The 11,145-nt window shown below is 45.4% G+C and overlaps 1 protein-coding gene across 4 annotated transcripts in view; it reads left to right on the top strand.

Annotated features, from left to right (window-relative positions):
• The first annotated feature begins 4,789 nt into the window (after positions 1–4,789).
• ABHD2 (abhydrolase domain containing 2, acylglycerol lipase) overlaps positions 4,790–11,145 on the top strand; it is a 210,508-nt gene continuing 204,152 nt past the window's right edge. Inside the window, exon 1 of one of the 4 annotated variants that reach the window (XM_069222707.1) lies at positions 4,790–5,052. The gene's annotated coding sequence lies outside the window, so the exon portion shown is untranslated. The remainder of the gene's footprint in view (positions 5,053–11,145) is intronic. The other 3 variants (XM_069222706.1, XM_069222708.1, XM_069222705.1) reach the window with 3 other exon arrangements.

Genomic DNA, 11,145 nt, shown 5'->3' with positions numbered 1-11,145 from the left:
CCATACATGCTTTCCACCTTGCGGCCTGGGCGGGGGGTGCACCGGTGATAGTGAATGTTTCTAGAGCAGGAATGCCCGTCATGGCACTAGGGGCATGTGTACATCTGGCACGCATGTGAGTTATGGTGCAGGACACTGTGCTCTGGGTGTGGTGGTGGTGTGCAGAAAATTCAGGCCAAAGTTCCTCACCTTAACAAAACGGTCGGTGCAGCGACAGGCTGGGTGCCCACCAAGACGAACTCCTCACTTTGCCACTTTCAGGGGGTGTGGGTGTGACCGGTAAGCAATAGCTGGCTGGGAGCAGAGGACTCACCATGGGATAAGCTGGTCCTGTGCTTCAGGCTTATCTGTGCTGTGGTTGGCCGATATCAGCCAGCGTGTGGCGTTAGCAGGAGAGGTAGGGGGTGCACTTGCCTTGAGGTCGTGCGGGCGGGCCTGCTGCCTTTGCGTTGCGTGGCCTGGGCAAGGCCAGCGGGCTGTATCGGGGACGGCGGGGCCACTGGCTGTCTTGGGGACAGCAGGGCAGTGGGCGTTGGGCCATAGCGTCTGGCCGTGAAGGAATGTGCCTTGATGCTGCCGGGCAGGAGGCCGCATGCGTCTCATGGCGTAGGCAGCGTTCAGAATGCCTTCGGATGCGGTGTGCCTGAGGGCCGTGGAGCCATGTCTGGAGGCGTTGGAGGCAGCGGGGATCTTCACTCTCGTTGCCAATTGTAAGGTCGGCGCACCGCTAGTGAAGAATGAAGCCGAGCCAATATTAAAGGTAACAGCATGCTTTATTATTTATCTCTACCTCAAAAAATGATTTTCCCGCCTGCCAGTTTGCTTTTTAACCCCTCGGATAGGTCATGCCTGGGCGCAGTCACTTGGCCCACGCATGAGGGGTATACCGAGGTAAACCCCCTGCACAACCGGTGTGGGTGGGCTGGCCCTAACGAGGGCCAATACTACAGGCATCAGTGGAGAAGGGAGTCCATGTAGTTCAGTCAAGTGGCAGTTGTGAGAAAGTAGCCTCATTCTAGCATGGTTACCCCCACTTTTGGTCTGTTTGTGAGTGTGTGTCAGTGTCTTTTCACTGTGTCACTGGGATCCTGCTAGCCAGGACCCCAGTGCTCATAGTTTGTGGCCTAATGTGTGTGTTGTCAGTAGTGCTTAACTGTGTCACTGAGGCTCTGCTAACCAGAACCTCAGTGCTTATGCTCTCTATGCTTTTAGATTTGTCACTATAGGCTTGTGACTTCATTTACCAATTTCAATTGGTACACTGGACCCCCCTTATAAGTCCCTAGTATATAGTACCTAGGTCCCCATGGCAGTGGGGATCCAGGAGATCCCTATGGGCTGCAGCATTTCTTTTGCCACCCATAAGGAGCTCAGACAAAACCTTTCACAGGACTGCCACTGCAGCCTGAGTGGAATAGTGCACACACTATTTCACAGCCATTTTCACTGCATTTAAGTAACTTATAAGTCACCTACATGTCTAACTTTCATTTACTGAAGGCTAGTTGCAAAGTTACTAAGTGTGAGGGCACCCTTGCACTAGCAAAGGTGCCCCCACGCAGTCCAGGGCCAATTCCCCGGACTTTGTGAGTGCGGGGACGGTCAATACCTATATATAGCTTCACAATGGTAACTCCGAATATGGCCATGTAAGGTGTGTAAGATCATGGAATTGTCCCCCCATTACAAATCTGGTATTGGGGAGCCAATTCCATGCATCCTCAGGGCTCCACCAGGGACCCCCAGTACTGCCAAACCAGCTCTCTGAGGCGTGCACTGCAGCTACAGCTGCTGCCACCTCACAGACAGGATTCTGCCCTCCTGGGGTCTGAGCAGCTCAGTCCCAGGAAGGCAGAACAAAGTATTTCCTTTGGGAGGAGGATGTTGGAAATAGGTGTTATAGGCTTGGGAGGGGTAGCCTCCCCCAGCCTCTGGAAATGTTTGAAGGGCACAGATGGTGCCCTCATTGCATAAGCCAGTCTATATTGGTTCAGGGACCCCCAGTCACTGCTCTGGTGCAAAACTGGACAAAGGAAAGGGGAGTGACTTCTCCCCTGTCCATCACCACCCCAGGGGTGGTGCCCAGAGCTCCTCCAGTGTGTCCCAGACTTCAGCCATCTTGTTTTCCAAGTTGTGGGTGCACTCTGGAGGCCTCTGAGTGGCCAGTGCCAGCAGGTGACGTCAGAGACCCCTCCTGATAGGTCCATGCCTGATAAGATAGCCAGTCTCCCTCTCAGGGCTATTTAGGGTCTCTCCTGTGGGTTTCTCTTCAGATTCTGCTTGCAAGTTTCCAGCAGGAATCCTCTGCAACTACTACTTCATCCTCTGACCTCGGATTGACCGCAGACTACTCCAGGAACTGCGGTAACAGCAACAAAGTATCCAAAAGGGCTACTTTTCCTCTGCAACTTCAGCTCCAGCCAGCAACTGCAACAGTTTCCATGGTGTGCACGCGCTGGGGACTCCCTGTCTTCACCCTGCACCAGAAGGACTGAAGAAATCTCCCATGGAGTGACAGAGTCACTTCCCTGCTCCAGCAGGCACCTTTAAAGTCGACAACTGTTTCTCTTGAACTCCTCTCCTGGCAACGTGCGTGCTCCTTGGAACACAGGTGGTGGACCCCTTCAAAACAAACTGTCCTAAGGTTCTGCTGTCCAAATTTAGAGGAGGTAAGAACTTGCCTTCCCCGTTTGCCTCAGTACCCCGGTGCACTGCGTCATCTTCACCTCCTGAGGCCTCTGTGCACTATTTGCAAGAATCCTTCACGCACAGCCTGGCGAAGGACCCCATCACTCTCTCCTGTGGCTGCTCAACTCACTGAGTGGTTCTCCGGTGGCATGGGACCTTCTTTTGTAGTGCTCTAACAAACGCACCTTCTTTGTCCCCATGTCCTGGATCCTCTGTGGGTGCTGCCTAGTCAACTGTGGGTTCCCTCTAATGTTGGGAGCCACCTCTGCCTCCTCAGTCCAAGTTGAGGCCCCCAGGTCCATCCTGGGTCCAGGCAGCTCCACTTTGACGCAATCCGCGACATTGCTTGAACCGAGGCTTGTTGGACGAATCCAGCGCCGAAACTCACCTGCATCCAACAACTCCACGTGAGACATTTATTGCATCATGCAGGAACCCGCAGCCATCTTCGCTTGGTGCATTGCTGCAGTCTTCTTTCAACCAGAGACTCCTCTTTTACACCCTCTTCTAGGTTGGCAGGGGCTCCTGTCCTTCCTGGAACCTTTTGCAACTTCTGGACTTGGTCTCCTCTCTTTGCAGGTCTTCAGGTCCAGGAGTCCACCATTTGTTGTTTGCAGTCTTGCTTGGTTCTTGCAATAACTCTAATCACGATTTGTAGTGTGTCCTAAGGAAACTTGCAGTACTTTACTCCTACTTTCCTGGGCTCTGGGGTGGGGTATTTTACTTACCTTTGTGGTATTCTTACTCTCCCAGCGATTCTCTACACACTACACTTGCCTAGGGGGGAATTTGTGATTTGCATTACATTTTCTTAGTATATGGTTTGTGTTGCCCCAGACCTACTTTCTCCTATTGCATTCTATAGCATTCCCTGTTGTTTGCACTATCCTATGTCTAATTACATACCTTATTTTGGTGTCTAGTGTATATATTGTGTATAATACTTACCTCCAGGAGTATTGCCTCTAAGATATTTTTGGCCCTGTGTCACTAAAATAAACTACCTTTATTTTTGGTAACACTGAGTACTGTCTTCTGTATTCCAGTAGCACTCAGCATGGCGCTAGTTCAAAGATGCTCTCTGTTAGCTCAGTCTGCCCTGGCGGTTATTTCTTATTGCCACTGGCTAGCCTGGCAGCAGAGCACTGAACTGGGTGCAATTGCAGGCAGTATCAGAGTGTGAGGGGCCTGGGGATCAAAGCTGTGGCTTAAAAAGACAAACTAACTTTGTCACTATTTTTTGGTCTTTCAGATAACTGCATATACGATACTGCACACATCTTATATGAAAGATAAATTCAAATGTAATTAATCAAAGGAAATGCTCTATACCCCTTTAGGTTACGAAACCTCAGTTAGTTGCAGATGTCCGTGTGGTGTAACCAGAGAAACAGAATTGAGTCTTGGTTGGTCCAGTGGGGAATTGTGTATTTATAGGGATGCAAGCTCCCAGGTGAGACTGAGAAAGCACTGTGAATATGCAAGTCAGTATAAGATGTGTCACTTGAAGTGGTACACATTTAGCTGTAGAATGTAATCAATCTGGTGCTCACGTAAAGCGTTCTAATACCCTTCGGCCATGTTCGCGCAATATAAGACTCCTAATAAACATCATTAAGTACACTGAAACCATGGAACTGTTACACGTTAGCAATCTGAAAACTTGCAGCTGTAAAAAAAGACAAGGCTGGCAGAAGACAGCACACTTCAGACGAGGCTATTTCACCTGGCCAAATGGGAGGTTTAACACAAAGAAGAGACAGCTCACTAAACAACGTTGATTCTGTTGCATAATTATTTGCACGACCTGCCATCAACATGAAGTATAAATATTATGCCTTGTGCCTTGACTCTGAGAGAGAGGCTTACTTTGCAAGAGGAGGGATTTTTAATGAGTGGCGGTAAAGACGGACCAATTGTATACCTTTTCCGGGAACATTCTAGAGAGGGCGGGGATATGCCTGTGTCTTTAACAGAAAAAAATACGTTAAGTGGGTTGATGCTTGACCAATGAACGGTTAATCACCGGAAAAACGCGGAATCTGTGACTATTGCCCAATCCTCGCTCACAGATTTAGAGTGGCGTTTCTATTCGCTAATAGAGATACGATGCTGAGAGTGACGATACTCTGCCGGTTTGTTGTGTGAGAGAAAGAGGAAGCGGCCTACAGACTGGAAGAAAAGTGTTCTAGAGGAACGGGCTGGGTTGAGGCGGTGTTGATTGTCAGATACCAGCGCCCCTTACCCATGGGAGGTCAGACCCAGGCATCCCCTAGGACGGCCCAGCAGTTGTGAGGCGGAGGCTGGACCAAGAGCTGCAGGTGTCAGGAACGGGCGTTGGGCGAGATCAGACTGTCGGGACAGGTACGTGTTACCTGTTATTTTTTTCTGACAGCGGTACCTTTCCCCTCTGCTCGTGGCTAGGTCTGCTGCGTGCTGTAATCGCCGTTAGTACGTCTCCATATTTGTGCTGCGCTCTGCCTGTCACGACTTGCTAGGATCAGCTTCTGTTTTCAGGATATGTGCTCGACCTACCCCGTTGCGTAAGCTTTTATAAAGTGAGATTCCCCAATATAGTGCTGGGATCTAGAAAGCTTGAGTGATGGTTATGATTGTTGGTCCTGCTAAATATATGATTTTTATTTTTTATTTTTAAAAACACTCCTACAGCAGTATTCAGGATCTGGGAGTACAATGGAAAAAAACCATGAAGATAAATACAGCACCGTCTTATTTTGAAGCACTGGGCAAGGCATACTTTGAGGCGCCTTTTCGGATCAGCTTTGAATTTTTACAAATTTTTAGCTTGTGCAATCTCTCGTGATGCCAAACAATATTAGATCATAGGTTAAAGTCTCACAAATGGGCTTAGGCAAACACATCGGAAAGCTAAAACCGCACATTAACTGCCAGCCAAAGGATATCAAACGAAACCTTAATCAAACATTGATTAAACCATTTATTAGACCCTTTGTTGAATGATGTATGTGAACTTCTTTGTCTAACCAGTCTGTTCTACCATTCTAGGAAAGACAGAGTGATTTTATTCATTTTTAGTGGACTATTGCGCATTATTAATGTAAAACCTATGTACATAGAACCTGACATTTTGGCTTTAATTTCTGTATATTCGTAGTCCCAAATAAATCCCTGTTTACAATTGACACTTTCACTGCAATATTCTTTCCGGTAAAATATGATAATGTTCTCTTTTCATTTTTTCTCCTGCCTTGTTCCTCCTCTTTTCTTTTTGTATGTACAGATCTCTGGCTACCCTGTGACCACTGACTGTGGATTAAAAGGAGTGGTTGCTTGCCTTGACACAGGAGGAGGACAGAGAAGTAAAGAGAGCATTATAGTGAGAGAGCTGAAATAGAAGGGAAAAGGAGGCAAAGACACAGTTGAGGGAGAGAAAGAGGTGAGGTGGGGAGAGATGCCAGGCAGAGATAACAGTGAGCTAGCCAGAAAGAGAGAGGGAGGGCTAGTTGGACAGAGAAGTAGTAACATAATTAAGGCCTTAGAGTAACATAGAAAGAACTGGAGATGAAAGAAGATGCTTCAAGAGACCGCTTTGGGGGCCACCGAGGGATGTGGTAGGAAGAGGTGTGGCAGAAAGAGAAGGGAGGCAAAGAGAACTCGAGGTAGTGATAGGTGTATAGAGAGATGCATGGTAGAGTAAGGGTTTGGATTGTGAGAGGGGAAAAATGACAAAGTAGAGAGAGACCAATCTTGTAAAGAGAATAGTGAGGTAGAGGGTCAAAAGGAGAAAAAATAGGTGTAGAGATTTTTTTTTTTTTAAAAAGGTGAGGTAGGAAAAAATAGAGGAGAGAGATTTACTGTGCTGCTTTACTACCAGTCAAAGTATTTATCCTTATTAAATCAAGACTGCAGATCCTTAACTCTAACATAGGACCCTGCCAACATGTTTTTAAAAAGGACCTTAAACAATTGGCTCATTTTCATGGAATGACCTATGACCTTCCTGAAGCCCTTAGATGGTAAAGTAAAAGAGTGGTATTATTGATAACCCACCAGGGCTACATGAAATAGAAGGCCGATTGGCAAAGTTTTATCGTTACTAGAATGTGTCTGATTGCTATCAAATAGGGGTGCTTCCTATTTCAATATTCTGTCCTGATGATGACCCACCTATATTAATTTCTCTTTTTGAGGTCGAAACGTTGACATTGTATTTGAAAATGTGGATTGGCTTTTGAAAAATTCAGCAGGCTCACAGTTACCTATTGTTATAGGTGCTTATCTACGACCTCATGCTTTGAACCACAGTTTGGTTTTAGTTTTTATGTAAATAGCACTGCAACACTTGTACTAACACATAATTCACTCACACTGCGCCATCATTCAGGAGCACTTTTATTACTTTACTTTAAATTGTGGAATTTAAGTTTCTAATGAATGTGATATATTATTCACAAACTTCATCGGTACAGAAAGTTCTTTATGGTACAACCACTGTTATGGGAACTTAATTTATAGTCTTCCCCCTGGAGGGACAAAAAATCTTTCTGTTATATTATGAGGAGGAGGAGAGAGAGGCAGAAAGAGGGGTGAACTATAGAGATCTTTAAAGAAAGAGAGGGGTGAGGTGGGGCGGGTGAGTTAAATAAAGGAGGTGCAGGGAGAGGCGGTAATGAGAGAGAGAGAGAAGAGCATATAGGTAGCTGAAAAGAGGTCAGCATTTTCAGGTAGTGAGAGAGGTGAAGTAGAAGAAACAGAGAAGGGAGTTGGTGAAATGAATGCATGGTGAAGTAAATTGAGAAGTTAGCAAGAAGTAGGTTAGGTACTAAGTGAGGGGAGGTAGAGACATGTGAAGCAAATAAGGGTTTGATATCCCTGAAGGAGACCGGGATAGGTGAGGGATGGAGAAGGCAGTGATTACTTAGAGAGAAGGAGTTTGTAATAGCGGTGAGGTAGATGAATGAGACATACATTTAGGTGGAATTGAAATAGCGAGGTGCAGAGAGGGAAGGTAGCAAGAGGTGATAGAGAGGTAGATGAGTAAAAATGGTGCAGAGTTTGGTTGCAAGAATGGTGAGGTTGTTTAAGACTGGGCCAGAACAATGGGGTCTTGAAAAGAGTATTGTGATATGGATAAGGATAGGGGGAGTAGTGAGTAATTGAGAAAGGCGAGTTAGACATGGGTCAGGTAGAGAGATTTTCAGCTAGATAAGAGGTAGTAACTTAGAGATGTAGTGACTTAGGAGTCAGGTAGAGAAGGTGAGGTTAAGTAAGGAGACTGACAGAAAGTCCCTGAGAGAGGGAGGTGTAAGGTTGGACAGGCCAAGCATGGGCAATAAGCTTCTCAGAAGCAGCCATGCCCAGCTGTCAAATTAAAAATGAATCTGTATTGTATATACTCTATTATGGGTTTTTTCTCTGTCCCCATCACTTTATCAAGGGTCCCCTTGGGAGGTGGAGCCCTAGGCAGTTGCACACTTTGCCAGTGTCTGAAGATTGCACTGAATTACACATGCTCTCTCGCTCAACTTGAACTGGTACCATACAAGCTAGATGTATGAGCTTGTGTGGGTACGTGTGTGCACACAATCGAACGTTGTACTCCTGTTGCCCTCTACCTGTTTTTTGTATGATGCAAAGGTGTACTTCTCTGGTCCATGATATGTCTGTATTGTGTTGATGAAATTTGACAAAAGTCTTTTTTTACTTTAGAAAAGTCAAAATGTTTGGCATTTTTTTTCATGTAGTTAGGAATAGTTAAAAGTAGGAAGAAAATAAAACCAATCCTATGCATGATAACAGCAACCATCCCCACTTACTTCACACAGGTCCCCAGATAAGTAGCCCAAGGCATTGTTGGCAACTTGGTTAATAAAAGAACCATGTGAATCATTAACGAAAAAAACAGGAAATTGCCTTGGGTGTGACACTGGGCTACCTTGGGGGTGAGGCTAGCTCACCTGAAACCACCACCCCTTCTAGAACTGAGCCTGGTTTGGAGGTTCTCAGTCAAGTGGTGACAGTAGGTGGCCTTGGCACACTGGCAGCCTAGGGATGCTGGGACCAAGGGGCCACAGTGGAGACTGTGGAACATGGATGGGTTTCGATGATGAGCATGGAGTATCAGTAGGGGGGATAGTATGAATGATGGTCTTTATTGTGGGTGGAATTTGGGAAAATTGTTTAAGTGGAGTGGGTTGTTAGGCAAGTAGGGCATTAGCAATACTTGAAGCAAGAGATAAGTTACAAAGGCAGTAGGGTTGCTTGCGCATACATGAAGTTAGTGGAGACCTGACCTACTAACAGTTTTAGTGTGTGGTTGTCTTAGCCATGCGTGACATCAGTATATGATGTCTTGGCCTCACAGGGCATTAATATTTGAGAATCTGGCTCCACAGGGCATTGGCTGTTGTTATAGGCATGATTTATATTATAACTAACTTGAACTGGGCTAAGGCAATGTGTTGGTTGAGATTCCTAGTACAGATGCTATGGTGGTTGATGCCATGAGGGGTGTTAAAGGTGGAACAGGACAGATGGATTTTGCATGTGATCCAGGGCACGGACTATGAGTAGGGTTGTGAACAAGAATAATATCATTGGTGAGCTTCCGCCTCAGGGAGCAAGTGAAGGGCTTGAGCATTGGGGTGTCAGCTGGAGGTGAGGAGATGAACACAGAGGATTGCTGGACACAGTTTTGATCTGTTGAAATGTGTTAATGGGATTCTTGGATGCGTGGAAGTACACTTCTGTAAAAGACTGTTGCACTGGTGATGTGCTTGTCAGAAGAGTATGAAGTTCTGCACTTGGGCAAATAATTGTTAAAGTAGTCATGAGTTATTTGAGGGGGATATGTGGGCTCGACATCTTTCCCACCAAAGGCATCTTATTTAGTTAGAATCTTATTTAATGTGTTTCTGCCAAGTCATGACCTTAAGAAAACATGTTCACGTTGCTTGTTCTTGGCCCTTTAGCTGCACCTTCTTCTTTCAAGATCCAGATCTTGTAAACCTCTGCAACACAGGTTTATGCTTGGGAGAGACATTGGTTTTGTGGCACCTTATTGGCAGGAGAACGAAGAGACATATGAGGGGGGCAGGTGTGGAGGAACGGTCCTGTATGTGAGGCATGGTCGGCATCCTGTGAGTTGTGAATGTGTGATGGAGCAGGTGTGCTTTTACGGAAGGGTCTTATACATTTGGTGAATTTGTGGAGGATTCCTAACCTTGAGATTGCAGACTACCTCACCTGTGCATGAGGAACGAGTATATGTCAGCAAATGTCATAGGCCTGTGTATTTTTATTTAGTTAGATCACATTTTTCCTTGGCATTCCTGTACCAGGATGGGGATGCGTGCACGTTACATTGAACAACTATAGCAACGGAAGTCTCTGGTTAAATTATGAGAATTTGCTTCAGAGTTCTGATGTCAGTTCCAACTATTGTAGGCAAAAATCGTGTTGCCTCAGATCTGATGGATAGAAGCGAAGAATGTTTTCTGGGGAAAGAAGAAAGGGTAAAAGCAAGGAGTCATGGCAGGTTGATAGTTAAGAAGAACATTGGAACATAGATGGTAAAATTGTTTACCATCAGAAAGGAATTAGCAAGGGGAGGGATAATGAAGAATGATGGGCATAGAAAAAAGCAGGAATGTCATGACACAATGTGTACAAGAAAAGGGATGTTAGATGTAGAAAGTCCCAATTTGAAATACCACTAGTAACTGGGGGTTTTCAATTTCTGTCCAAAATGGATCTTCTTGACACAGCATATCTTCACAACGGGTTTACAAGATTAAAGGGCCTGTGCAGAAAGAAGCCGAAACATGGACAAATATGTGAATTTGCACTAAAATTGGTTATTGCTCTGAAAAAATTTAATGATGGAGCATACATGTGATTTTGAGAGAGATGGTGGCCAGTTTAAATTTGATTCTGGCTTCAGTTCTTTCATGACTCGGTAATTTATAGCAAAACTGACTGTATTGAACATGGCAGACGGCTTACTCTTGAGTGCACATGTTAAAGGGTATCTGATATATACAGTTACATAAAGGAAAAGGTTTTGTGCATGCATGAGTGAGTAGTGGTGGAGGTCCTGCAAATGAGAAATGTTAAGAGCTGTGGAGAAAAGTGATAGAGCCTCTCACAATATCAGAGAGGTAGCAGGACCTGAACAATTAATATTTGTTGGGATTCTGTGCATAGGCGGTGTTTCTAGGGTGTGTTATTACCAAGCATGTTAATGATATGCCCTCACGTGGTTTCCTTCACATATGCATGTATTGTAGCACTTGTGAGTGAACACAGGGAGGAGGTACAGTTGTTTCCGTGAAAGGATTTAATCTCTTTCACTTACAAATTTCTACCGCCTTAGGCCTCCCTCCACAGGTAGTCCTTAATAATGTTTATGCAGATTTGTTCCTCCTTCATTAATCCTCTTAAGTGTCATCCTTTAATGTTGTTTTTTTCACCTGA

The sequence above is a fragment of the Pleurodeles waltl genome, chromosome 3_1, assembly GCF_031143425.1.
Source record: "Pleurodeles waltl isolate 20211129_DDA chromosome 3_1, aPleWal1.hap1.20221129, whole genome shotgun sequence".
NCBI classification, from domain to species: domain Eukaryota; kingdom Metazoa; phylum Chordata; class Amphibia; order Caudata; family Salamandridae; genus Pleurodeles; species Pleurodeles waltl.
Note: the sequence above shows the minus strand (reverse complement) of the source record. Positions and strands in the feature narration are given on the sequence as shown.